The 27,701-nt window shown below is 36.4% G+C and overlaps 2 long non-coding RNA genes and 1 pseudogene across 3 annotated transcripts in view; 1 reads left to right on the top strand and 2 right to left on the bottom strand.

The window, feature by feature from the left end:
* Nucleotides 1-27,701, bottom strand: part of LOC110828868 (glucose dehydrogenase [FAD, quinone] pseudogene) — a 400,823-nt pseudogene that overhangs the window by 111,925 nt on the left and 261,197 nt on the right. The window lies entirely within an intron of this gene.
* Nucleotides 4,397-5,014, bottom strand: LOC147873883 (uncharacterized). Its single transcript, XR_015535086.1, has 2 exons — nucleotides 4,615-5,014; nucleotides 4,397-4,508 (listed from the first exon to the last, which is right to left on the bottom strand). It is a non-coding gene; the product is annotated as an uncharacterized LOC147873883 (long non-coding RNA).
* On the top strand, nucleotides 5,329-18,752 carry LOC147873882 (uncharacterized). Its single transcript, XR_015535085.1, has 2 exons — nucleotides 5,329-5,753; nucleotides 18,189-18,752. It is a non-coding gene; the product is annotated as an uncharacterized LOC147873882 (long non-coding RNA).

The following is a 27,701-nucleotide window of genomic DNA, read 5'->3' as shown; positions in this document are numbered from 1 at the left end:
GAGTATGAATGTTTAAATCACACATTAGCTTATATATGAATTTGCTTCAACATTTCGTTTTTATGCAATGTATTTTTGAATTTTATTGCATTCATTTGATTTTAAGTGATTTCCGGAAAATATTTATTTCAGTTAGTCTAGTTTTAGGCAAACTAATGGCACACGTGTTGTAAACGGCTGAAGACAAGCATTTGTACAATAATGTGTTAAGTGACTGGTGTATTACGTAATGTTGTTCTTTAGGACGTGGATCTAGATCTTTTTAAACTATTTTAGTTTCTGAAAATGGAAGCTATTGTAAAATATAGCTCTGGAAGTTAGGGAGGATAATTCATCAAGTAAAACGCACCGACTTTTAGATACGGCTTAAATTCTAAAGGAGAACTCGTAATAACATATTCTGTAGTCAGCTCTAATCTTGTCCTCCGTGTCTATTTAATCTTAAAATTTGTTTCAGTCTCTGTTATCAGTATTCTTTTTAAACAACCAAAAAATTGAGAAATCGTATCTATTTTTACAATGAAATTTCAGACTCCATGTTTATTGAGCTCACTAGTCGTTTTCACAGTGTCCTACTTTCACTTTTCAGAAAGTTTACGCAAACTCATGGCACTCATACTTTTAAACAGTGTATTAGAAATTTTCTTGAAATTTAACCTCACAATTTTACAAGTGATATATTATCAAGGCGAATGGTTCACACTTATACACAAGCTGTGATCAAACGTAATAAGATCAAGCGATACTCACGAGTCTTTATTTACTGTTGTTTGTTTCATAAGTACTAAACATTTAATAGTATGCAAGTGTATATTAAATCTACTGAAGTTACAAGTTACTTGATGTCGCTCAGTTTAACACTGCCATCTGCAGGCTGCATTAATCTGATAGTTATATTATCAATGACATATACACTGAATTATTTATTAGTAGTAATAATTTCGTATAAATATAACGTACACAACTCAGCCAGCTTACCCGAACTTACACAACCTCAATAACTCCTCCCACCATATACTCACGTGAGTGTGTATATTTGTACGGGGTATTCATAATTCCCTGACACATCAAAAAAATCACCAGACATGAATGATACAAAGCATAGTAACAAGCGAATGCCGATAGAAAGAGAAACTCTCAAAGTTTGCAGCAGTACTTGGAGGAAAGATGATTCGCTGAAAAACTGATTTTCAGCCACGAAGCTACGTTTTACGTTTATGGGAAGGTGAACAGACACAACGTGCGGGTATGGGAAAGTAAAAACCCACATGCCACAATTGAGCACATTCGGGATTCACCGAAACTGAACGTCTTCTGTGACACATCTAAAGTGAGGATGTATGGGCCATTCTTCTTCGCCGAAGCAACCGTCACTGGCACGTCCTATCTTGAGATGATGCAGGAATGGATAATTCCACAGCTTCATGATCACAGCGAAGATTTCATTTATCAACAAGATGGGTCTCCGCCACACTACCACCGCCTCGTCCGCGTCTAACTCAATCTTCATTTGCCACAACGTTGGATCTGACGCAAGACTGCCAATGACCGCGGGCTGCTTCGTTGGCGAACCCGATCACCGGACATGACGCCATGTATTTTCTCTTATGGGGGTACGTTACGGACGAAGACGAATCATCGATGCCATCTCACAAATCAATCTTGACATACTGCAGAGGGTATGGGCGAAAAAGTATTATCCGCTTGACGTCTGCCGCGTCACAAAGGGCGTATACATAAAACATTTATGAGGTATGTAAAATTAACTCGGAAAATTTCTCTTTCTATCGGCATGTCCTGTGTTACCATCAATTGCACCATTCAACTATAGCGATATTTTTTAATGTGTTAGGGAATTATGAATAACTGTATATGTATGTTTGTATGTGTGTGTACACATCTATGTATATGTATGTGTGTGGGTATTATGTTTACTTTCATACCAAGCTAATCCTTCAATAATTTAACCTCTCATAAGTTATTAATTATTGCATCATTATCGGAAAGCTGAAGAATATGGGTCACAGTTCAGTATTAACGTACACAGCAGTACAGCAATCGGTTACAACGTACATTTTAACATTATCTCCGGGAGTGCATTTGACAGCGCTAATTACTTTCACAAATACATACAAAATCTAAGGAAAAACGAGAAGCATGCAACATAGATTAAATTTATCATGTACATACCTTCTCTGTACTTTAATTGTTTAGAAAAAGGTCTCTAAAGTTGACCCAATGTTTGTTACTTGAGTCTGATATAGGATTCTCCGAATGAATTGTGCTAAATTTTTCTCATTTATTTAAAGTTGCACATTATAATAAGAACAATATGAAATAAGGCACATATCAAATTTAAAATCTCAGCCTATTGTTGACTGTTATCGTTTAACGTGCCTTCTGTTGCGTGCCATAAATAAAGCAGCTGCCCTCGGTAATTCTAGACATTGATGCAATTTCCCCTTACCTTATTAATTTTCTTGAAAAAGATTTTAGGGACACCATTACGTGTTTCCTGTTGTTTGTAGAATAATTATTAATTTTACACTTCCCGCAGGAAGACTGCAAAAGTGACACGCCCTTCCATTTCCAACAGAACGCGATTATAAAATATCTGCATCATTTTAGAAATTGTAAAGAAGAACAGAACTTTCCGGTTTTAATAGGCCTATTATCAGTAGAAAAATTACGTTTCTTTACTCTTTGCAAGCCACTTCTGAAGATTAACATAGGCGTTGGAAAATTTCATACCAGCAAGGAGGTTCAGGTAGGCATATAAAAATATATAAGAAGTTTTATTCTTACACCTGCAGAGAAGATTCTGCTCTTAAGATGAAGGCGCAAATGACCGATAACTGGAAAATGGACCTTAAAGAAACAAGATCTGAAGATTATTTCTTTGAGATTCATGCTCTGTAAGAGTCAATGAGAATCTAATATTACGCTGAGCTAGTCAAGAATTTCTCCATTTCTTTATGAAATACAAGTGTTCAACACGAAAATTGTTATAAGCAACGACTGTTTCCTTAAACGACGTGATCAAATTCAACCTTTTTAATGTTGAATTTCGATGTTTTCTTTGCGGTATGTACTGAATCATTAAATATTATTTAGGCGAGCTTATTCTTAAAAAAAGATAAACATTAAGAACTGTCCCCTAGCTAGTGTAAACAATTCGTCTATTATCGTGGCATTACAATTGTCACAATTTCATATGAATTTGCATTAATAGACACGGATTTCACGTATTACCAAGGGCAGTATTTTGACCTAATTCTTTTCGTACACAAATATTAAGCTTAATATTTATTGGAGCTAAACAATAGTCATAATTTACGCTATCTAGAAAAACTTTAGGGGAGTAGAATGCTACGTAAATCAAAATTGTGAGAATAATATTAAAACAAATATTAATGGAATAATGTGTGAGGGTGTGGGGTGTCCATAAGTAGGTACTTAGAGCACGGTAATGAACATTGAAACTATATTAAGACACTGGATTTCTGTACTAAGTCACTGTCGATTTCTCGAGAAGGTTTCTGTTCTACAGAATTCGAGAAATCAAGTACATTTTCGAACACCTTATTAAATGATGGACTAATCGGAAAGCGATTAAAACAAAACTTACAGACTCTAAGAAGATAAGGCTCAGTCGTGAGTGCGGGATATTACTAAAATAAATTTCCCAGTAATTAGGTGGAAAAGTGTAGACTGGATTCATATGCTCCGGGGTAGATACCGTTGGTGGGCTCTTCTGAAAATGACCTTTTGGTTCAATTAAAGGCTGTAAATGACTTGATCAGCTAAATGACTGTAAGCTTATCAAGAAAGACTCTACTCCATTTTACTAGCATCTTACTTTCTATTTTTTGCAGTGAGGCATACTATTTCAGAATTTTTGTAAAAGAAAGTTGTGAAAGGTAGACATTTATTGGACTGAGCCGTGTTAGAATGAAGCTGACCAACCATCCCTCAGCTTAGATCTTAAATATAAAACTTGACAGTTCTAAAGAAAAAAAATTCGAGCCATTTCAAAAAGGAAACCCTACTTCATTCTCACAGAATAAATAAGAGGTTTCGTAAACATTTGCAAAACACATTCTTAATTTATAAACAACGACAAGTTACGTTAATTTTCATATTTCTTATTGTTGTTGGATAAATTTTAAATGAATACGGAGTATTTTCCGAACAATGAATATGTTAATATTTTAATATTTTCCGTCAAATCACAATTATAGGATAATAAAATATAAAATATTTAAAATATCATTTCACGTTCCGCATCGAATGATCGATTTACAAGTTGGAACGTCTCTTACGACATGTTTCGGTTATATTTAACCGTCCTCAGGTATAAATTAGATTGGTAAATTTAAAACTCGAATTACAATCATTTACAATGTTATGAAGTTTATTGAAGATGTTCTTATCAGATTACTCTTATATATTAGAATGAAGGTAATTGTTTTTTATATGGCGTGGTTCATCTGATGTTCAATATTAGTCTGTAAAGCAATGATTTAAAGAAAAATATTAATAAATATGGAGTAATATAGAAAACAAAATGATGGAAGTAAATAAATAGAATTAAATTAATTTAATAAAACATACCGGTGATGAGTTGATACAGACATGACGTGTCTAGCGGAAGACATCTAGAAGTATTACTGTGTCGGGCCGAGGTTTAATACTGAATTGCGGTTGTTCGTGGAGTGCGTAGGTGAAAGGAGGTTGTTATGGTTGGGGTCAAGGATCTGGAGGGCATTGAAGATGGGGTTATTAAGAAAAATATTGTTGTCGTTTAGGGAAAGATTTTGTTTATATGTTTGTTGTATGTAATATTTCTCTATTGTATCTCTATGTCTTTTGTTACGTACTATTTTTAGAATGTCCATAGTTTGTGTAATTGTATTGTATGAGTGTCCTGTGTTTAGAATATGCTTTGCGTATGCAGAATTTTCTTTATTGTGTTTTATGGCAGCTATATGTTCTTTATATCTTTGTTTAAAGGTGCGTCCAGTTTGTCCTATATAAGTTAATTGGCAATCTTTATATTTTACTCTGTATATACCTGGAAGGTTATATTGATTATTAATATCTATTGATGGTTTTTGTTTGAGGATGTTTTTTATTGTATTGTTTGTTTTAAAGCAATTTTTATTTTGTTTTCTTTGAATATTTTTGTTATGAATTTGGTTTCTTTTCCAATGTATGTAAACGTGGCCCATTTATTTTGTATGTTTTCATTTTCGTTAGATTTTTTTTTTTTTAGGTTTTAAATCGTAGGTATTATATCCGTTTTCTCTAAGGATTTGTTGTATTATGTTTAGTTCAATTTGCTTGTTTATTGTAGATATTGGATATAGGTTTCTTCTGTTTATTAGGTAGTTAATGGACATCTGTTTGTGTTCAATGGGGTGGCATATTCTAAACACAGGACACTCATACAATACAATTACACAAACTATGGACATTCTAAAAATAGTACGTAACAAAAGACATAGAGATACAATAGAGAAATATTACATACAACAAACATATAAACAAAACCTTTCCCTAAACGACAACAATATTTCTCTTAATAACCCCATCTTCAATGCCCTCCAGATCCTTGACCCCAACCATAACAACCTCCTTTCACCTACACACTCCACGAGCAACCGCAATTCAGTATTAAACCTCGACCCGACACAGTAATACTTCTAGATGTCTTCCGCCAGACACGTCATGTCTCTATCAACTCATCACCGGTATGTTTTATTAAACTAATTTAATTTTATTTTACTTATACATTCTACTATTTATTTATTTACTTCCATCATTTTGTTTTCTATATTACTCCATATTTATTAATTTTTTATTTAAATCATTGCTTTACAGACTAATATTGAATATCAGATGAACCACGCCATATAAAAAACAATACCTTCGTTCTAATATATAAGAGTAATCTGATAAGAACATTTCAATAAACTGCATAACATTGTAAATGATTGTAATTCGAGTTTTAAATTTACCAATCTAATTTATACCTGAGGACGGTTAAATATAACCGAAACATGTCGTAAGAGACGTTCCAACTTGTAAATCGATCATTCGATGCGGAACGTGAAATGATATTTTAAATATTTTATTAAAATTGTGATTTGACGGAAAATATTAAAATATTAACCTAATTCACAATATGACGCAAATATACTACCTAATGAATATGTTGTTACTGCCCTCTCGTTAGAGTCCAATGCGAAATTTCCAAGCTAAGAAACAAATTTATGATTTTTATAGATATCATGATTATGGACTGTAAAATGTCTGGTGAACCTTGGGAAGTATGATCTTCACATCGACAACCAATTCATTGTTGAATATTGCTCGTGAAGGAACTCATACTACACACGAACATATACGACCTTTCTGCTTAACGTTTTGTCGAGAAAATAAGGAAAACAATTTTTAAATATTAATTTGTTTGTGATTGGCGTTGAAGACTGATAAATCATGAAGACCGATGTTAGTTTTAATAAAGTACTTAAATAAATCGATTTTCATGTCTTGTATGGTATGTAAACTCAAACCAAGAGAACCGATGCCACAGCTTGTGTCTTGGTCGACAGCTGTGACTAACAACATTTGTCTTAGGCGCATTTGTATGTTTCTATTGCCGAGACGTTGTTATCTTTCGGAATAGTCACATCCATTTTCCTGACAGCGTCTGAAGACGTGTTGCACAAATGGTTGCTAGAACTTCTTGTAGGCAGGTTTCACCCGTTTTTATCGTCCATCAGATAGACACATTTTCGGAACCCAAGGTGTTTCCATACATCCATCAGGTTTTCCAATCTGGTCAGGAATTTCAACTGTCGACTGAGATAAAGACTTCACAGGGGACGCATTTTCATCAGGGACGTCAAAGCGCAGCACAATGGACATAAGACATGCACGTCATTCCGTAGAATATTAAAACACCCGTTAAAATTCCATGAGAATTCCAAAGTTTTTATTTTCAGAGGTGCACAATCGTCTGACTTAATCGTTCGAAGTTACAATGTCTTAACAGGGGAAGTTGTGTTCGAACGTGTCTCTACGACGCGCCAAATATGTAGGACACCCCTGTGCCCAGTTTTCAAAAGAGAAAATATCAATAACTTACCAGATTTGCCTATTCAGAGATTTGTTTTCCATTCTATCTATGACGCGCAGTCACATTTGTATTTAGGACATGTCTGTGCATAATGTTCAAATAGTGAAAACAAATAAATATACCGGCGCTCTCTGACCAAGAGGAATATTCTTTACATTTACCATATTTTATGACTTACCATCTGGGATTTTTTTATTTTCCACTCATTTACGAATCCTTGTTTTGGAGAATCAGTGTGGAATAAATAGATGGTCTACTGAGTATTTTGAATCGCAACAACGTATTACACGCAGCTGTCAATTTCAGCATCGAATGCTTTTCATTGACAAGCGAGTTAAAACGCCATTGGACATTCATGTGTCTCACTGTCAAGTTCAATAGAAACAAAACAACCGTGTACTGAAATTTACATTTCTTCCATGAACTGTCAGAAGGAAGAATCATAGTGTATGCTTAATGTCGTTATTTCGTTCCAGACGTAACACATGTATTCTGCCGTTATATTTATTACACATTTTCGTATATCCTTAATGGTTAACAAAATATAAAATATTTATATTTTTGCGAAGTATAAAAGACTAATAAGATCTAACAGTAATACAAGATATGACTGAAATGTAAAAGGAAAAGTCAAGAAGTTAAGCAAAATTTTAGTATTTATAAAATTTCGTTTGTATGACTGAAAATATGGTGTAGAAACATGGTATATAGGTAATATAATCTATTCCTTCGTTTCTATGTAATTCGTTTTTATCAGCTTTTCACTAGTGATTGTACTACGACACGTAGGCTGTCGTTTTCACGGCGGTGATTCTGTGACAGCCATCTTCGCACTGCGATACGTTTAACATAGCTGCTCACTTATCTAATGCACCAAAGATGAACATCGAATGTAATCTGATGTTGTGGTTAGGAGCTGTGGAAACCAGCAATGTTTAAGGAAGAATGACAGCTGAATATGAAAAAATAACAAACAAACAAACAAGCACACACACACACACACACATATATATATATATATATATGGGAACCCAGGGTAGAACGGGGAACTTAATCTTTGGAGGCATGTGGAAGGGACAATAATAAAGATAAACACATGGAGGAATCTTGTGTGGATTTATTGTCTATTTGAAATTTATAATGAGTTATTAGTTTAGTTCTAAGAGTTACATTTTTTAAATAATATTTTTTTTACAAGAATGTAACTTGCCCCATTTTGCCCCGTGTCCGGGGTAAGACGGGGTATGGTTATATATATTTGAAACGTTGTAAGAAGATACAGATTATCTAATAATTATGATGTAGGATATAAAAATTATTTAGTGTAGAATGTAAAATGTCACAAATTTACACATTTGAAGTCTACTTAGACCTAACGCAAACATCAAACTTGTGTACCTCTTTATCATCGTGACTATCAAAACCTGCAAATGAGTTATGGGCCCATTTCAAGCAAGACGAATAGCGAATCCACCCTTCAATATACAGCGAATAGACTTGTACGCATTACAAGCACTTGTAATATTATCGTCTTCACTGGATACCCCATTCCGCCCTACCCCATCCTGCCCCGAGTATACTCTTTCAAATTAGGATTGTCCCACCAAAAATGACATGAAAATAAATAAAAATATTTTGTTTAAGACTTTCAAGAAAGTACCTTGTAACATGCATCATTCAATAAAGTGGATATGAATAATGAATAGGTCTGACCTTCTCAGGAACTTTAGAAAAATTTGTAGAATGTAGGAGCATGGGTGATTATTTCAGAAACTATAACCACAAAATGACGCTGACTGACATGACATGACCTTGTGCTGTATGTTAATGGTATTTCACCCGGTCCCTATAGATCGGAACGCATTGCAGACGAAATATAGCCGATACTCTGTTCTGTCCCGTAGCCCCGTTCTGCCCTGGACTATATAGAGCAGGGAGTAGTTCGGTGGGCTGACGAGTGCTGGGGGTTGATGATGCCAGTTTTGAATGTTACAGGCTGTAACACGTATTGAGGTTCAGGAGCAGTTTTACAAGCTTAGCAGAGACAACCAAAGAAATGATATTTATTAAATTTTATCTGAAATGAACATCATGCATAAAAAGTATCTGAGTAGGATTAATGCAAGGCCAAATATAAAACAATTTATTGTGATGAAATCAGGAACGCCATCAGTTAGACCAAAGTCATTGAAAAGCGAAAGAAATGTATATGAAAATGTGATGAAAACATTCTGTGATTATATTATGAAAAATATAATAATATCAGCCTTTAATTTTATCTTCATAGTAAGTATTAATTTTTATACCTGTGTTGTCACTACACTTGTGTCTCTAAAAAATCAACATCTTAATTTAATGCAAAGAATTAATTTCGAAAAGCTCCTGTCTGAACTAATATACATAGGCCTACATATTACCAAACTATCTGACAAAACAGTGTTTGATTTGTTAAAATAATATTGGCATTCAAAATCTGTGGATTAATATTATTTGCTGTAACTGTAGTGACGTACTGGGTTCCATATAATTTAGGTGTGGCCACTTGAAAGGGACTAGATTGCTGTATCACGCATGTTAATTACTCAACAAATGGACTGCCTGAAGGGACCGATATGAGGCGCTAGCTTCAGAGCCAGATTAACGTCATTTGCACCACGAAATCACGTCAGTATGTGCGGTTATGTTCAGAGTTGTTAAAGGAAGGGGTGTTTCGTAGTACCGAAACAAAACTACTTCTACCAATTAGCTTCGGTACACTCAGAAATTCATGTACTAATAACTGTTGGCTGTAATCAGTACACAGAAAATGTATTTTAAGTCATTTGAAAGAATTACATAATCCTAATATTTACCTGTTATTTATATGATACGTGAACAAGATGGGACTACTATTTGATCTATGTGATAGTAGCACTAACAGCATTATTCGAATCTAAAATACTATATGTAACTTAATAAGCTATTTCAGAAATAGACACATAATGCAATAAGATGTGGTTTATTATTTCCTGTGTATGTTATGCGTGACTCAACACCTTCTCACTGATAATTACCTGAGCTTCGTTTTAAAAGGGCTCCTAACATTATGCAGCTTATAGAAGTAACACTAAGTGAGATAAATTAACGAAAGGAACAAGGAAAGAAGTTTAATTTCAACAAGGCCTTTTCCTATTAAATATAAACGTACTGAAACCGATGGGGGGAACGGTTTCAGTTTGATGAGTTTCAGATCAAATATAGCCCTTAGTTCATATGAATCTCAGAAGAATTACAGTTTTCTTAAAATAAGTTTTTATACTTTAAATTATTGTTAAATTACTTTACTAGTAACATTTTATGTAAATTTAAAATTATTTTCAATTTATCTCTAAACTTCTGTTTTTTACATGTTTCAATTTCAGTGTAATTGGACCTTTGAAGCCGAAGCTCGTCCGTTCGTGGAAGAAAGCACTTGACTATTATAAAGTTTAACTGCTTAATTCTATTTAAACAAATAACCCGTGTTTGCACTGAGAATCGTACAGTTTCCAGAAATTCACAATAAACTATTGCTGATTGTTAAAGCAACTAGTACATACAGTTAGTTAACTTTCAGAAATAAAGAATTGAGGAAACACAAAAATAATTGTTGAAATTTTCATTCGTACGCCACTTGGATACCAGGGTGTCGGAGAAATGTATTCAGCATTTGAACGTATAGTTTTCTATTAACTGAACAGTGTTCGAAATGGGTTACTTCCTGCATGACCCATGCTTCGTACAGACTCGTAGCAATAAGCAGACGGACAGAACGAAAGGAAACTAGGAGGAAGAGATAGTTTATTACAGAAGACAGATAAATGAAGAGGTTCAGGTTTTGTGATTTGGTGATTTGGTTAAAGTATGTCGTCCGCAATTAAAAGAAAAGTTAGCTTTTTAGCTACGAGTTGTATGTTGTTGATGGTAATTCCTTAAGGTAAAAATTCCTATATTCGGTAGGGCCTGCGTCATTTCCGCTGTTAAGAACCCTTTGAATTGCAATTACACACATAGCTATTCAGTTTGCTTTATAACAAATTAATAATACAGCCTAATGTTAATTATAGCATGACCATCAATATTAATTCAGTCATTCATGTCACACACTTCATGTACACAATCCATATTGAGCACTCAAAGAGCGACTAAAGCTCTTCAGTCTCCTACTAACGCTAATTATTATACTTGTCTGACAACCGTGATCGTTTATTTACCTACCTAAATACGAGGGTCGCTCATTAAGTAATGCCCCACATTTTTTTCCTCAGAACATATTTATTCAAGATGGCTCAAATTTAGTGACAATATAAATCAATGTTTCCTTTACACATACTATTTTTCCACATAGTCCCCATCAACTTGTACGGTTTTACGCCAGCGTGGAACAAGTGCATGCATGCCTTGCCGGTACCAGCTCTTGTCCTGTGCACGTAGCCATGTCCTCACTGCTTGAATCACGCTCTCGTCATCTTCAAATCTTGTTCCGCGGATAGCATCTTTAAGTGGCCCAAAGAGATGGAAGTCGGAGGGTGCCAGATCTGGACTGTAGGGTGGATGGGGTAGCACCGTCCAACCCAATTTGGTGATTTCTTCCCGGGTTCTCAGACTTGTGTGAGGGCGTGCATTGTCGTGCAGGAGCAAAATTTCTGCTGGATGCTTGTGAGGCCGAACTCGTCGAAAACGCTTCTTGAGGGTTTTCAGGGTCCTGATGTACGCGTCTGAATTGATGGTCGCACCTCTTGGCATCACATCCACAAGAATGACCCCATCACTGTCCCAAAAGACAGTCATCATGACTTTTCCGGCGGAGGGAGTTGTCTTGAATTTCTTCTTTCTCGGTGATTGAGGATGATGCCACTCCATTGACTGCCTTTTTGTCTCTGGCTCAAAGTGGTGTATCCAGGTTTCGTCACCTGTAATGATCCGGGACAGAAAGACCTCTCCTTCAGCATCAAAACGCTCCAACAATTCAGAAGAAATCGTTTTCCTTTGAATCCTGTGGTCTGCTGTGAGACTTCGTGGAACCCATCTTGCGCACACCTTCGAATATGCGAGAGCCTGGATAATTGCAATCACACTTCCATTGCTGACTGAAAGCTGTTGGGCCAATTGTCGAGTTGTGATGCGCCGATCCTCACGAATAATGGCATCCGCGCGGTTCAACATGTCTGGAGTGGTGGCTGTGGCAGGACGCCCAGAGCGCGGCAGATCACGGAGCTCGGTTTCTTCACTTCCTGAAGCTTTAACTCTCTTAGCCCAGCGACCAACGGTGCTCCTATCGACTGCACAGCTTCCATACACAGCACACAAACGTTTATGAATGTTCACCACCGTTTCTTTTTCAGCAACAAGGAATTCAATTACAGCTCGTTGCTTGTAACGAGAGTCGTTCACAGACGCCATTTTTACAGTTCACTACAGCTCCGCTATTGGTTGGAAACATTTGAAACTCCGTACACGAACGCGGGAAACATCAAATCTCAAGCATGTAAAAGTACACTTTTCTATCTTCATTATTGGCTGAGAAAAAAAATGTGGGGCATTACTTAATGAGCGACCCTCGTACATATAAAATACAAAAATCTATATTTCTCCTACTCATGCGAGTCTAATTATAAATTCGTGTTTATCTACGCTAAGCAAGACGCTGTTCTGACTTCTAACTACGTAGGATAATCCAGTTTATATTGTGATGGAAAGACATGTATGACATGTTCATATTGTACAGAATAAAAGTTCTTCAGTAAATAACAGTCGGCCCATCTTAAAACAAAGGCTGGTTTTACGGCCACTAAGTGATTTAAGCCAGTGCCAAAGGGATTTTAGTCGAAATAAGTAGCTGTGCTTAATCTAAATCTACTGTGCATGCAATATAACCCCGAGCTTGAGCTACGCCACAGTAAGAGTTAAGGTGGAAAAAACAATGGAATGCAAGGCAAAAAACGTTTGTCTTAGCATGCGTAATGTAATTGAAATCTTTATTTTTTTTTATTTCGACGTAATCGTTGGCGTTTTAATTCACTAACTACACTCTATTTGTGAACCAAATTATAAAACATAAAACACTTGCAATGCAGGCACACACCTCAATCCGCATGCGCTATTTCTGCATCCTAAATGTAAAAATAATTTCACATCCAATAGCACAAGCAAGGTTTGGATTATCTCACCGTACATTCTATCTCTTAACGGTCTTCCCCTCTCTCCCACGTGCTTATCTGTAATAGTCAACGAAGCTCAGAGTTATTTTTTCGCAGAGGTTTTCAACAAAGAATTTTAGAGAGAATTGCTTTCCTAGTATTGCAACATATGCATTTGTGCTAGACATACGTATTATATAAGACATTCAACTATTAACTTGTGTCTTCGGCATAATACTTTATTGATCATCTATAGTAGTTATTATAAATGTCTACTAAAACATTGTCATAGTAAGACTAATACGATTATAACTTAGGAATTTACATATAGATTTCTGGAAAACACCTTGGAAACACCAGTAGCCACAGCCGAATTCGAGACTTGATTTAAAGATTTCAAAAAGCAATGTCTAATACCGTACTCACGCTACATTTTTTAAGGTATATGTATCGTCTAACAACTTGGCGTCTTTGTGACGTCATAATTTTGCGAAATTGATAGTAATTTTACCTGTGCTTGAAAAATATTTAACTATAAACTCGGCTTCACGACTTGGACTTCTTTCCAGAACTGAATATTTTCAGAAAGGCGTGGCAAAAACTTGCACCATGAGTGTTACAATTCGCTCGTAATGGTCGATAAGCGCCAAGTAATTTGCTCATCTGCACCTGTATCTGTTTTACGTTTTATAATGGCAAGTCTCGAAACTTGTAGTAAGCATGCGAGAGATGAGAAATACATTCAAAATTTTGATTGGAAACCGAGAAGGGAAATACAACTTTGAAGACTCCGACATGGATATTTGTTTAATATTAACACACTGCACTTCAAAATAAAGTGTCAAGGTGGAGAGAGGATATGTCTGGCACAGGACAGTGATTGGTTTGGAGCGCTTATGAACACAGTAATTAAGGTTTGATTTTCATAAAAAGGCATGGAATTACTTCACTTGTTAACATAATATTAGCTTTTCAAGAAGGATTCTCTTGAATAGAGTTAATCAGTCAGACTGATAGTTGATAGAATAATCTGCCTAACTGATATCCTTATGCTACTTATTGTGCTTCGGTTTCTCTTAATACGAGATTTTTGTGGAATACTGTATATAGCATGTAGGCTTTACGTTGTTTCTTAATTGTAATTTTGTTTTCTGTTGTTCCCTTGATTCCCTGAACTTCATTTCTTATATGTAGATATCTCATGTTGTTCCTATGATTTTTTTTTCGCATACTGATCTTCTTTTTACACTGAGTTTTTAAATGAATAATTTTGATGTTTTCCTTCAAAGCTTCCATATTAACATTTGCAAACGTCTATATCGATAATTACGAAGTATTAATTTTTAATATTAAGAAGTTTCAATTTTCTGCGTTTAACATGTACTTATAATCTATTAATTAATTAGTTTATTGTTTTCACATGTAAAAAATTCTGCTCGACTTCCTGCATAAATCTTCATACCCTGCAGTGGTAATCTTAATCATTGCCAATGAATTTCCATCTTTGGTATGTAAATTGTATGTCGCATTTCTATGAATTAACAGTGTCATTTTTACTCTTTGTAAATAGGCCAGTGTGGTGAAGTGCAGTGAAGAAATTTTGCATTTGCTTTTAGTTTATTCCCCAAAATAAATATTGATAGCGCTCGTTTTGTGATTTTCATGTCGTATAGGCTTTTAGGTGGACGTCAGCGTTCCTGTGAAACATAAAGTTTCCATCCTCCGGATTTGAAACACAGCTTTTGAATCCAAAAGAAAATTATCATCCTCACCGCCGCGAAAATTTGAAATCTCAAACGTAACCCTCGTCTGCCATACAAATAGCATTTGTTCGACTGAAATGCTTTATTCCTGGCAGTTTCAGACCAATTATTTTAAGTAATAAGTGAATAAGTAATAAAGGCTTGGCCCAAATGCATAGAAGGGCACAAAGAGTATCTCTGAGGAAAATTGTTTTAAGGGAAGGAAGTCTTAATTTAGATGATAAAGTATTTTTGGGCGATGGGTAAATTGTGTAAAGAGACAGAAATGGTTTCCGGAACGTTAACTTCTGCTTCGAATTAATCTTTCCCTCACAATCATGATGAAAATATAACGCTTATCTTTCAAAAGATATTGATGTGCATACTCATTTCGAGATACATTAATATACACTCTGGAATTGACGTCAACCAAGGGCTTCAATTCCTCATTCCATGAACTTTTTGTAGCCAGCTTCAAGTACCACCCAATGGGAGGAGGTATATACAAAGAGTACTCCAAACTTTCAACAGCAGCTTCCAACAAGTACTAGTAGCTACTAGACAAATCCCGAATAAAACCTAAGAATCGTTCATCTTCTTGTTTGGTATGAAACACTGTAGGAAAACTAACATTCGCATTGCTGAAAAATGTACATCGTACACCTTGATAATATTAATTTTAAATTCGGAATGAATGTGAATTTATTTTAAAGTGGTTTATGATAGTAGATTGTTCAAAGCTTTCGTTTAATTGATGCTGTAAGAATGCGGAAATCATCTGTAATAACCCCAAGGGTTACCAGTGCCACCGTTTGAGAACTGCTGTACTAGTATTTTCATCAAAGAAACAGCACTTTTAATTTACCCATCAAAATCAATTAGCGAGGTCTGAGGTTTTTAAGGTGTTCAGGATGATGATGCTGACGTTCTGGATTTGGGCAAATTGTACAGTCGTCGTTACAGCAACAAAATATTCTCGGTTAATCCGACGCTTCAAATGGTTAAAAGACGACTCCGACATTTCAGGGACCATATCTTTCCTCATCATCTGGGTTCCTGACAAGCTGATAACCCGAGAAGATGTTATTGAGTTACGTCGCCGCGAAAGCTTCAAATAAAATTCACATCTGTTTGTTCTTTGGGGAATTACAGGAAACATGTACCTTAAACTCATCCTTGTAATTGGTAAAAGATGTTTACGATTTTCCCACCAATTTGATCGCAAGTAGAACAGTTGCCTCTTTTTCAAGCGGCTCTTTTAAACACATAGTATGAAATACCTGACGTAACACGAAGGTGTTTCTTATATATTTCTGACGGCATAAAGTTAAAATCTTCTCTTCAGCGTCTTTCCCAATTTTTATAAAATATTCTGATATTAATAACGAATTTTATTATGAAACCTAACACTGAGTGGAACAATTGGCGTCACGCGGGCCACATCAGATCAGAGACTACTCTTAGAGACTAATGCGAAATTATTTGTTAATTTATTACGCGTTATTTCAAGCCCATTTATTATACTTGCTGCGAAGGATATAAAAAATCATAATTCGTATCTCATTTGCTCTCTTACGTAGAGTGTCATAAATACTATTGAGTTTAAAATCCAACCGTAAGATGTAAGGTTTCAGATAAAAATTGTGTCAGAATTAAACTCTTGCAGAAAAAGTAAAATAGTACATACATCTGTGCATATTTTAACAAAGTTTATAATTGAGCATGCCACTGTGGTTATTTGCCATTAAGAATAAGGATGTTAAACATAATTAAAAAATGGCTGTTATTTTTTAAAAATACCTCGCGGAACTTTGGGTCCCACGGGAAAACTATTTTTGGCTAGAAGGATTTAAGCGTTTAAACCATACTAACGGAAGAAAATTCAAACATGATAGTACTCAGAAGCACACTGAAGCTGAGAATGAGATTGTCATCAAACAAAAAATTAAATTGCGGTGAATGATAAACATTCCGTTGACTTCTTTTTAATTACCGATTTTTAGAAATCCTTTTATAATCTCTTAAAGACGGCAGAAGTAGTAAATGTAAATACACATAAAATTAATTCTGGTCTTGCTGCATAAAGCTTAATTAAGTCTGTCTCTTCTTTAGTGCTTCAATCACTTTCTCTCTTGCGAGGAAAACACGTAGACGTTAAACAGATACTCTTCTAAAACACTGACATTTGAAGGCTTTAGCATCCTCTAAGCTAATTTCTTCTGCATCATGTCCAAGAGATTAATAAATAGCAGTGTTTGATTTTAGACACCGACAGCTAAATTTATTTCGTCTCCCAAGAGTAAAGTTACCACAAAATCATCCACCAACAAATTATATAAGATATCGAGATACACATGACTATATCAGGGTGGTGTCGCATCGAATTTCGTTTGGGGCAGTGATCGTCTATGATTTCGTGGAATTCCTTAGCTCTACAAAGCGATTATCGAGAGAGTACAGACAATATGTACAGAGTGTTCAAAAAGTCACGTAACACTATTTATTTCACAGTAAGTGCTGGAAGTGGCCGCCGTTCTGTGTTTCACACAATGGACACGGTTAATCATGTTCTTGAAGACCCTTTGCAATGTTTGCCATGGGATTGCATCGACACAATTTTGAATGTTCGCTTACAATTCCTGAATACTGTGCGGATGAGTTGCGTAGGCGACATCTTTCAGGTACCCCCACAAGAAAAAGTCGGGGGGGGGGGGTCTTAATTCCGGAGATCGCGCTGGCCACAACCTCCTTGAGTTCAGTCGACCTGGAAAACGCTTTTCCAGGTAATGGGTGTGGGTATGGGCTGTGGCATTGTCCTGTTGAAACCACGTGACCTGCTTCTTCTCTGCCGATAACGTGTTGGCAAATTCTTGCAACATCGTAACGTACCGGTCACTGTTCACTGTGTGTCATGAAGATGCGACTACGTGACATGGCACACCAGACACCAAGTTTCTGTGAGTGCAGAGGCGACTCATGCAGCTCATGTGGGTTTTTCGCGGCCCATAGTCGAGAATTCTGGGCATTGACGTACCCATCGAGATGGAACCACTCCTCGTCAGACCAATACCAATCATCCACTTCCTCTCTATCCGGCGTTACAGATTCCATGAACCACTGACAATAAGCTTGACGAAGTTGCAGGTCTCCAGGTAGCAGTTGCTGGACGGCACGGATTTTGTAGGACGGAGAGCCCGGACTGACTTGAAAGGCGTCGAACGAACTTCCGGGGACTCACAGCATATGCGGCTTGCACGTCGACCAACTTTTTCTCTGTTAACACCTTCGGTCGACCGCTTCTCGATGCGTCATCGACTTTCCCTGTCTCCTGAAACTGTCGTGTAGCCGCATGATGGAAGATTTGTTTGGAGCAACTGTTCCGTACTTTACTGAGAAGGCCTCCTGCGTCCTGGCATAACTGCCGGAGCGGATGTACTGCGTGACAATAAATACACGCTGCTGCATTGTGTACCCCATGGCTACTCAGTGTTCTTCACCACCTGGACAAAAAAAAAAAATGATGTGTGTTGAACATCAACATGTGTTCCCCCATAAGGTTGCGTGACTTTTTGAACACACTGTATTACGTGAACAAAAATCTCCCTGATGGTGAGTATACTATTTGCATTTCAAATGTATCTTCTAATCACATTTTTCCATGTATAAATATTATTATTATTCAAAATATAGCTTTACTCTTCAACATTACACAGATAATCTTAAACTTATTCTTGTTCAGAACGACAAAAACGTTTGAAATATGGAAAAGTGCGTTCAAATTAAGCTAGAGTTATTGCGTGATTGTTTTAATTCGTCCCCTTTCTTTAATTCCTTTATCCTTTTCCTCTGTCCCTTTGCCTGTTTTGTGATGAATTTTCCTTTCCTGCCCTTGATATTTCAACTCACTAAAGCGAACGACAGAAACGAAGGAGGGTGGCACGCAGAGAGAGCGAAATACAGATTGCATTGTTAGCCTCCCTTGTAATTGTTTGCACACCTCCAATGCTCACATTGCAAGCTTAAGCAATGCGTTCTTGCGGTTTGGCAACGCCATGGATTGGCCTGCTTGCTTGTACTTCACGCTTCAAATAACCAATAATTTTACACCAATTATGCGGGCTAGCGTACAGCTAATTACTTAAGCTCATTATCTGAAGAGTGCACATCGAAATCAGAAGAAAAGAATTTTGTGTCAATTTTTGAAAATATCAACGGCGTCAGAGGTGTACGCATTCACTTTTGTGCTCGTGTTTGATGCTCGGTGAAGATTTTCTATGTCACAGAAAAGGTTTACCATAATAATGTCGATTTGTTTCCACTGAAGAATCGGAAAGTGTATTCCTAAACTCATTCTAGCAAATTAAGTAATTAATTAATAATGAGATGACATATAGCGTTCGACGATGAACAAACTTTGCACTTGTGAACAAGACACACTTGAATTTGGACTCCTGAAAGACACTGACACAGGCGCAAGCACGGTACATCACGTGCCCTTCATGGGCTCATATAGAGTCGCAACGATATTGAACTTTAATTAATCCAGCAGAATTGTATTGAATTGCAAAAATCATCAATTAATATTTTAAAACTGTTGCTTGACTTTTTGATCATTCTGTGCATTGTGAAAATTGTATGATACAGGGTTTTCACTTCGATGAGTCAGAAAAGGCTGTATATTTCTCTGTAGCGCCGTATAGTCTGGTAGAAGTTTTTTCAACGTTTCAGAGGTACTTGCTGCCTACATTATTAGGACGATGTGGCTTCATGATGGAGGCAGCAAGGACCTCTGAAACGGTGGTTGACTTCTACCAAATTACATGGCGCTACAGCTCAGAGGATAGTTATAATATAAGCATTTGTAGGTGTGATTTATATGCTATTCGCTGTCTAAGATTAGCCCATTAAGCCTCTAGCTTCTATCTCAGCTATTGACAGTCTGAGGTAGATTAGAAATTCTCTTTCAGCACTTTCTAAAACTTAATTTTCACAGCTATATTATGGCAACCAACTGGCTAACTTCGAATTAACAGCTGTAAACATGACGCATCTACGTGGGATGTTAGGAGGCTTCATACAACAACAGACGCAACTTTTGATTCCAAGCGGAGTGCTGATTAATCGGCAGTAATCCACTTTAGTTTCAATAAAGGGGTTTTTACTTACACATAAAATACTCAATACAGTCTCTCTCAAAGATTAATAGTTCATTTAAGCATTGGAAAAGTTTAGTACTTTTAATGACAGTTTTAAATATAGTCCACCCGAAATGTTAGTTTGTTTTAACCAATAAAATAACATAAAGTTTACAGAAATGTAATAATTTGGCCCTAATATAAATAGTTCTAACATTTATTGTTATATAGGAAACCTAATGCTTAATTAATCTTGTCATTAGAAACCTTTTGATGCATGTTATGCTGTGACATTTTTATAGTAATGAACTAGTTAGAAAGAAAACTCCAAACGGCATCAGCACGAATGCTTTAATTGTGTAAGCAGAATCTATTTTAGTGCATACCCCAATTCTGTCTCTTTCGCAACGGGGCTATTGTTAATAAATGCACTGTTATCCCATTTAGTAGTTGAGTCTTCTTGTTAAGCGCTGGTTCCACGTATCCGATTTCACTATTCACCTTTGGTCGTAATCGCTCTATTGTAGGACATGACGTGCAGTGTACAGTGTTCTGTCGTTTGATACGTCCATTGATACAAAAAATTAACCCATTATGGAAATGTGTAGACAAAAACAATGATACTAGTCGTGTTCGAGCAATTAATAACTGTAGCAGAGGCTGTAGTAACAGACTTACTGGTGATAGTGCAAATGGTTTCCTGTCCGGGAAGAGTAACAATCTACTCATGAAGAAAGTAGTCATTTAAAGTTTGTGGAATGTTAGAAAACATTTATCACATATGTCAGTCTTAAGACTCATATATATATATATATATATATATATATATATATATATATATATACTTATTTGTTAATGTAACCGGTCAAGAGAAGAGTTTTCTTAAAAATAAACTACACTTAAGTTATTAAATTGATTATTTCTTACATTTTCTATGTATGTATATATATATATATATATCACAAAACCTTATGTAGTGCTTGTAACTAATACGTATATATTAAATTATTCCTCTACATGAATCTTCAATTACCCAATAAATACCATAAACGGAAGCTTAACACTGAGCTTAAATAATTTCCTATTTATCACATAAAGGATATTTTACTGTAACATGTTAATTAAGTTCAATTATAATAAATTCAGACTATGAAAACGAATATAATACGTGTTTCTGGTTATACCTGTTTATCATCTTGTGCCATTCTTGTAAATGCCAAAGAGATCCATTAATGCAATAAATCGTACAAGGTTGCCTAACTACGAAACAGCGGTAGGCGTAGGACGCTTACTGTGCTTAATGTGGTATCTATCAACGAACAGCTAGTGCTTTGCTAATAAAACCTTTACGCATACTTGTCTGTCACTTCCATGTTCTTTTACGTGTATATGTTTATTTGTCGTATTTACTTCTATTACATAATTTGTGAGGTCCAAAAACAGTAGCTTGGAATTTCAGAAATTTGCATTCTCATATCGTCTTTGCGACAACTACAAATATTAAGGCTTGGTTACTGGTATATGACTAAGAGTGTATTTCGATATTGTCTAGAATGAACCTAAGAAGTAAGACTCGATATTATAGTTTAAGTTGTTGACCCTTTAAGTGTTATATGTTATTCTTAGAATAAACAGGAGTTGATTGACTTCATTCTTCGAAGTACAATTGCGAAGGAGATTCTAAAAATAAAGGCAATATACGATTATTTTCGTTTTATGATGATAACACTTCTGTGGTACATGCTGCAGCTCAAGATCAGACGGCGACATGCTGCGAGTGTAGCTCAGGTGTCCACTTTTGCCAAGTGAACATAGCGTAATAATTGCTACCCTAGTACTAGAGGTTTACACCAAGGACAATAAACATGTGGTAGTGCGTTTTTTGGAGTCAAGGGAGAGGTGAACTAAACGGACAGAGATACTAGGTGCGATCGGAAAGTTTCTAGACTGCACATATAAAAACCCGTACACTTATCTCAGGTATTAAATTCATCCATCACCCTCGAAGTAGTTCCCCTGGGAGTGAACACAACGATCCTAGCGCCGCTGCCAAGCCTGGAAGCATCCCTGGAAATCTTTCTTTGTCAGCCTGTCAAGCACCATCTGCGATTCGGCCTGAATCTCTTCTATCGTCTCAAATCTCCTTCCCTTTAGCTGAATTTTCATCTTTCGGAAGAGGGAGAAGTCACACGGAGCTAAATCCGGCGAATAAGGAGGGTGCGGAATGACGGCCATGGTGTTTGAGGCCAAAACTGCCGAACTTTGAGGGCGGTGTGCGCTGGCGCGTTGTCATGATGCGTCGCATGTGGAGTTCTTCCTTTAGAATCAGCTGACAGGTCCCATAGCCTATCCCAACAATGTCGCACAAGTCGTTGATGGTACGACGTCGATCTTCGTGAATGGCCTGCCGAATCTTCGTAACATTTTCGGGCGTTGTGCTCGAAGATGATCGTCCAGAACGCTCGTCATCATCGACAGAGGTTCGGCCATTTTTAAAACGTAAATGCCACACAAAAGTTTATGCACGACCCATTGCGGACTTTGCAAATGCTTGCTTTAGCATTTCATAGGTTTCCTTAGCCGTTTTGGCGAGTCTTTGGCAAAATTTGATTTGTTCATGAAAATCCGCCATTCCGAAATCGCAGGAGGGTCAGTGTAATGCACTACCAAAACGTCCGTAACTAAGAAACAAATGCTAATTCGATGATGCCGGCTGGCACACAGATTCACTATGAATGTAGGCCGCACCCCCTAGCGGCAGAATCTCGTACTACATCCGGTTCGCCCTCTATTGACACAGTCTTGAAACTTTCCGATCGCACCTCGTATGTAGAGAATTAGCTGCCAAGGATGGATAGAGCTGTCTAACACAATTAAGTGTGTACGGTTGGATCGAAATTTCTTAAAGAAGCCTAAAGTTTTGTTGATGGAGGAAGGACGCCCATCTACACCCACAAATAAATATAACATTAAGCGTGCTCCAGCAATCATTCATGGAAAATATAAAGAAATTATTACTGCGAGACTGAACATTAATGTTACTCGTTGTGCTGCAAAATTGTAGTGAAGCGACAGTCTATGCCACACAAATAGACTATAGCTGAACCACACTCACAGTATGTCACTATCTGGCCTTCAACTGCAGAATGACCAGGCCTGAGCACTGTAGCCAGGAAGCAATGAAAATATTCCAGGACTTCTCTGTTTAATTTCTCCCGTACGTGCAAGGTTCTTTTGAACAATATATGTTTTTCTTATAGCTTACTAATTTGTTACATTTTTCCCACCTACGACTTATTGTTAATTTACTGAAACAAAGGAGAAAATATATAGGGGAGACCAGGGCGGAACGGGGCAGAACAGGGTATCGACTATATTTAGTCTGCAATGCATTGCGATCTATCGGGACCGGATAAAATACCATTAGCATACAGCACAGGGTCATGTCATGTCAGTCAGCGCCATTTTGTGTTTACAGTTCCTAAAATAATCACCCATGCCGAATTTTGCACCTACGTTTTAAAATTCTTTCTCAATTTCCAGTGAAGGTAAGACCTATTCATTATTCATATCCACTTTGTTGAATGATGCATGCTACAAGGTGTTTTCTTGAAAGTCTTAAACACAATATTTTTATTTATTTTCATGATGTCATTTTTGGCGGGACAATCCTAATTTGAAAGAGTATATTCGGGGCAGGATGGGGTAGAGCAGAATGTGGTACCCAGAGAATAGGATCAAATGACAAGAGCCTGTAATGTGGCGATGTCTATTCGCAGTCTCTTGGAGGGGGGGGGGGGGGGGTGGATCCGATATACGTCTTGCTTAAAATGGGCCCATAACTCGTGCAGGTCTTGATAGTAACTATGATAAAGAGGTTCACATGATTGCCATCTGCATTAGGCTTAAGTAGATTTCGAATGTGTAAAGGTTCGACATTTTGCATTGTATACTAAATAATTTTTATATCCTACATCATAATTATTAGATAATCTGTATCTTCTTACAACTTTTCAAATATATATAACTATACCCCGTCTTACCTCGGACACGGGACAAAATGGGGCAAGTTACATTCTTTTAAAAAAAATATTATTTAAAAAATGTAACTCTTAGAAGTAAACTAATAACTCATTATAAATTTCAAATAGACAATAAATCCACACAATTTTCCGCCATGTGTTTATCTTTATTATTGTCCCTTCCACATGCCTCCAAAGATTAAATTACTCGTTCTACCCTGGTCTTCCACAGTCTTTTCAGAAACTCCCTTATGTGATAAGTTAGGTTACAAAATTGAATCTTTGTTTCAGCCGTTGAAAATAGTTATGCTGTACACGGAGACTTGTTTTCTTTAGGGGTGGAGAAATGAGGGATATACGATCTAAATCTGTTGTGCTCCAGTTGGCATCTGAGCAGTAGTACCAGCCTCCACTTCTCTGTCGTTTTATGCGGCAAAATAAAAAATGACTGGCAGATAAAAGTGAACAGCCGTATTGTACTTAGACTAATCCTCTTAGCTCCCTCTTTAGGTGTTTGGGAGTCCTGCTTCGAACATTACAAACTCTCTCTCTTGTTTCCGTAACCCATTTGTAACCTTCATCTCTTTCCCCATTAAGCTTTAAAGGATTTGTATATCATAGTGCATTCAATTATTTCCTGAAAAATATAGGAAAACTCCGGAAATTTGTCATTAGACTGATGATGTAGGCAGCAAGCGCCTATGAAACGTCAGTAATCTTCCATGAGATGCACGGCGCAATAATCTTAAACGTTTTACAAATTTTCTCAAGATTTCCAGTATGTTTTTTATAGATTTTAACTATAGAGCTCCCAGGTTTCAAGTCGATTCCTTGAAGCTAGTCGGATTAATTAAAAAATGTTTAAGTGAATCCTGTAGCAAAATTCGTGTTGATAAATATTTTTTCTATACATTTCCTGTTCTGAATGGCCTGAAACTGAGAAAATCTCTATCTCCGCTGCTTTCTAATTTTGCCTTCGAATATGTAGTTAGGAAATTACAAGAAAATTAGGGCGATTTGGAATTGAATGGGGCACATCAGCTCTTGGTCCATGCAGATGATATTATTCTGTTCGGCGATAATATTAATACTATATAAGCGAAAACACAAACACTCTTAAGGGCTACTAGGTTTTTTGGTCAAGAAATAAATGCAGAAAAGACAAAGTATATGATTACGTCCGGCATTACAACTTAAGGTAGAACCAGAATATAAGGATAGGTATTTAATTAATTAATTAATTACATTACATTTTTTTAAATAAAATACGTATTATTTAAAAAATATAACTCTTACAACTAAACTAATAACTCATTATAAATTTCAAATACACAGTAAATGCACACGAGGTTCCTCCTTGTATTTGTCTTTGTTATTGTCCCTTCCACATGCATCCAAAATTAAGTTCCTCGTTCTGCCCTGGGCTCCCCTACTTCGGGACGACACTATCAGGTCAGAATGTCATTCATGATGAAATAAGAGCATATTAAATTCAGGGAAAGCTTGCTATCATTCATTCTACAATCTTTTTATCTTCCTGTCTTATATAAAGAAACTAAGGATTAACATATACAAAGTGCTATTTTGCCAGTTGTGCTGTATGGGTGCGGAATTTGATCTATGACTTTGAGGAAGAAATATATAGATTGGGGGTGTATGAGAAGAGAGTTGGATCTAGAAAGGAGAAAGAAGAATCATGGAAAAATATCCATAATGATGAGTTTCACGGCCTTTACTTGTCACCTGATACTCTTAGTGTGATTAAATCTATGAGGATGAGCTGGGCGGAACATGCGGCACGCATGGTTGAAGGAAATTGTGTACGAAGTTATTGGTTGGTGGGCCCGACGGGAGGAGGCCGCTGGGAATTCCTATGCATAGGTGGGAAGATTGCTTTAAGATGGACTTTAGGGAGATGGGAATCGATGGAAAGAACTGGATGCAGCTGGCTCCAGATAGTCTAAACTGGTGGGATTTTGTGAACACTGGGATGAACCTTCGGGTTCATAATGAAAGTGGGCTATCAATTTATAAGCCCAGTACACGTGCAATTAACTTTTCAAAGAATTTCTTGCACCATGGACAGTAAGTGAGTTAGTAAATCTCCTAGAATTTTTTCTCGAAATCTTCCCTTTAATCGTGGAGAAGAATCTGCCCATTAAGAAAAAGTGGACTGCATTTCACTTTCGTACAAAATGCCTCCGCTTCAAGTTCAGGATTCTAACATTAGGTATGTTTCTTAAGACAACCTGGAGTTCTCTCTAAATAATACTCAACTATTGCATTGCCTGACGCGTTCGATTGCATCTGCCTAAGGATTCCTTTAGGACATTACAGAAACTGAAACGGACAATGCTGTTGGGATCTGCTAAAGTTTCTAGCTATGTGTAACTGGATTCAAAAAGTCCTTAGTAACATCTCTTTCGTAAGCTTTATTTAAACATCAGGAATGGGATATAAAAGTCGCTGAAAGATTAAATTGGATACACGAAATGCTTTTCAACTTGAATTCGGATGAAATGAAATATTTGTAAAAGAAAATTAAAATGAAAGATTTTCCTGCTTCAATGTGGTACGAAATTACTTTTTTGAACCATACTAACGTAAAATCGAGTTTTCCTTTTGGATGTCAGAACTTTAAAGGGGATGTCGGAGCACGGCATGTGGAGCTGTTATTCCTTTATTTTTGTCGTTAGTGCACTTATTACATATGGATTTTAGCTGCAGCGTTCTTCGCTGGCTTTCAACTTGTAATTCAGAATTTCAATAATGCTTCTAGCAATGCACCGATTCTGTTACATAACTTTAAAAATATATTTTTGTTGTTTTATGTACTATAACAAATGTGGCCGGCTTTATTTTCAGTCCAGAAAATATCCCTCGAGCACACATTGTACAGGAAATTATACAGAGTGAATATTCAATGCCTTCAAAATTTTTGTTATTGAGTTCTACACAGCAATCGTTATACACTCAACTCCATAATATTAGCCTTCTTTTTCGCACTGCATCAGGTGTTCTTTCATAGTTCTATTCTTCCTTTATTTGCATACATCGTATTCTTCATTGCATATCTTCATTTCTAAACGTGACTGTTCATTTACGGCTCTTTTAAAACGGCTGTGAATAATAAAACCAAGTACTGGCTCTTACTCGTTTAAAGCATAACATACAATGGTGTTGGGTCGTATTCCAATACGAAATACTTGAACGAACAGTACAATAAATATAAATATGTTACCAGAAACTGCAGAAAGGCATTGAAAATTTATTCTGCATATAGTAATTTTAATAAGGAAAACTGGAGAGCTCTTTGGATTTCGTACAAAAATACATGCATATACATATATACATAATACATACATTTATATATGTAGTATATATCTTTTCATAAATAGTGTTCCTCGATATACGGGCACAAAATATGAAACAACGAGAAATTTTAGCTGTATGACCCACAGATTACTCTGGACTCTGTGATAAGTAATACCGTATTATGC

Source organism: Zootermopsis nevadensis, unplaced genomic scaffold, assembly GCF_977971745.1.
Source record: "Zootermopsis nevadensis isolate Lab colony 2312 unplaced genomic scaffold, Znev_1.0 Znev_ptg000013l, whole genome shotgun sequence".
NCBI lineage: Eukaryota > Metazoa > Arthropoda > Insecta > Blattodea > Termopsidae > Zootermopsis > Zootermopsis nevadensis.
Note: the sequence above shows the minus strand (reverse complement) of the source record. Positions and strands in the feature narration are given on the sequence as shown.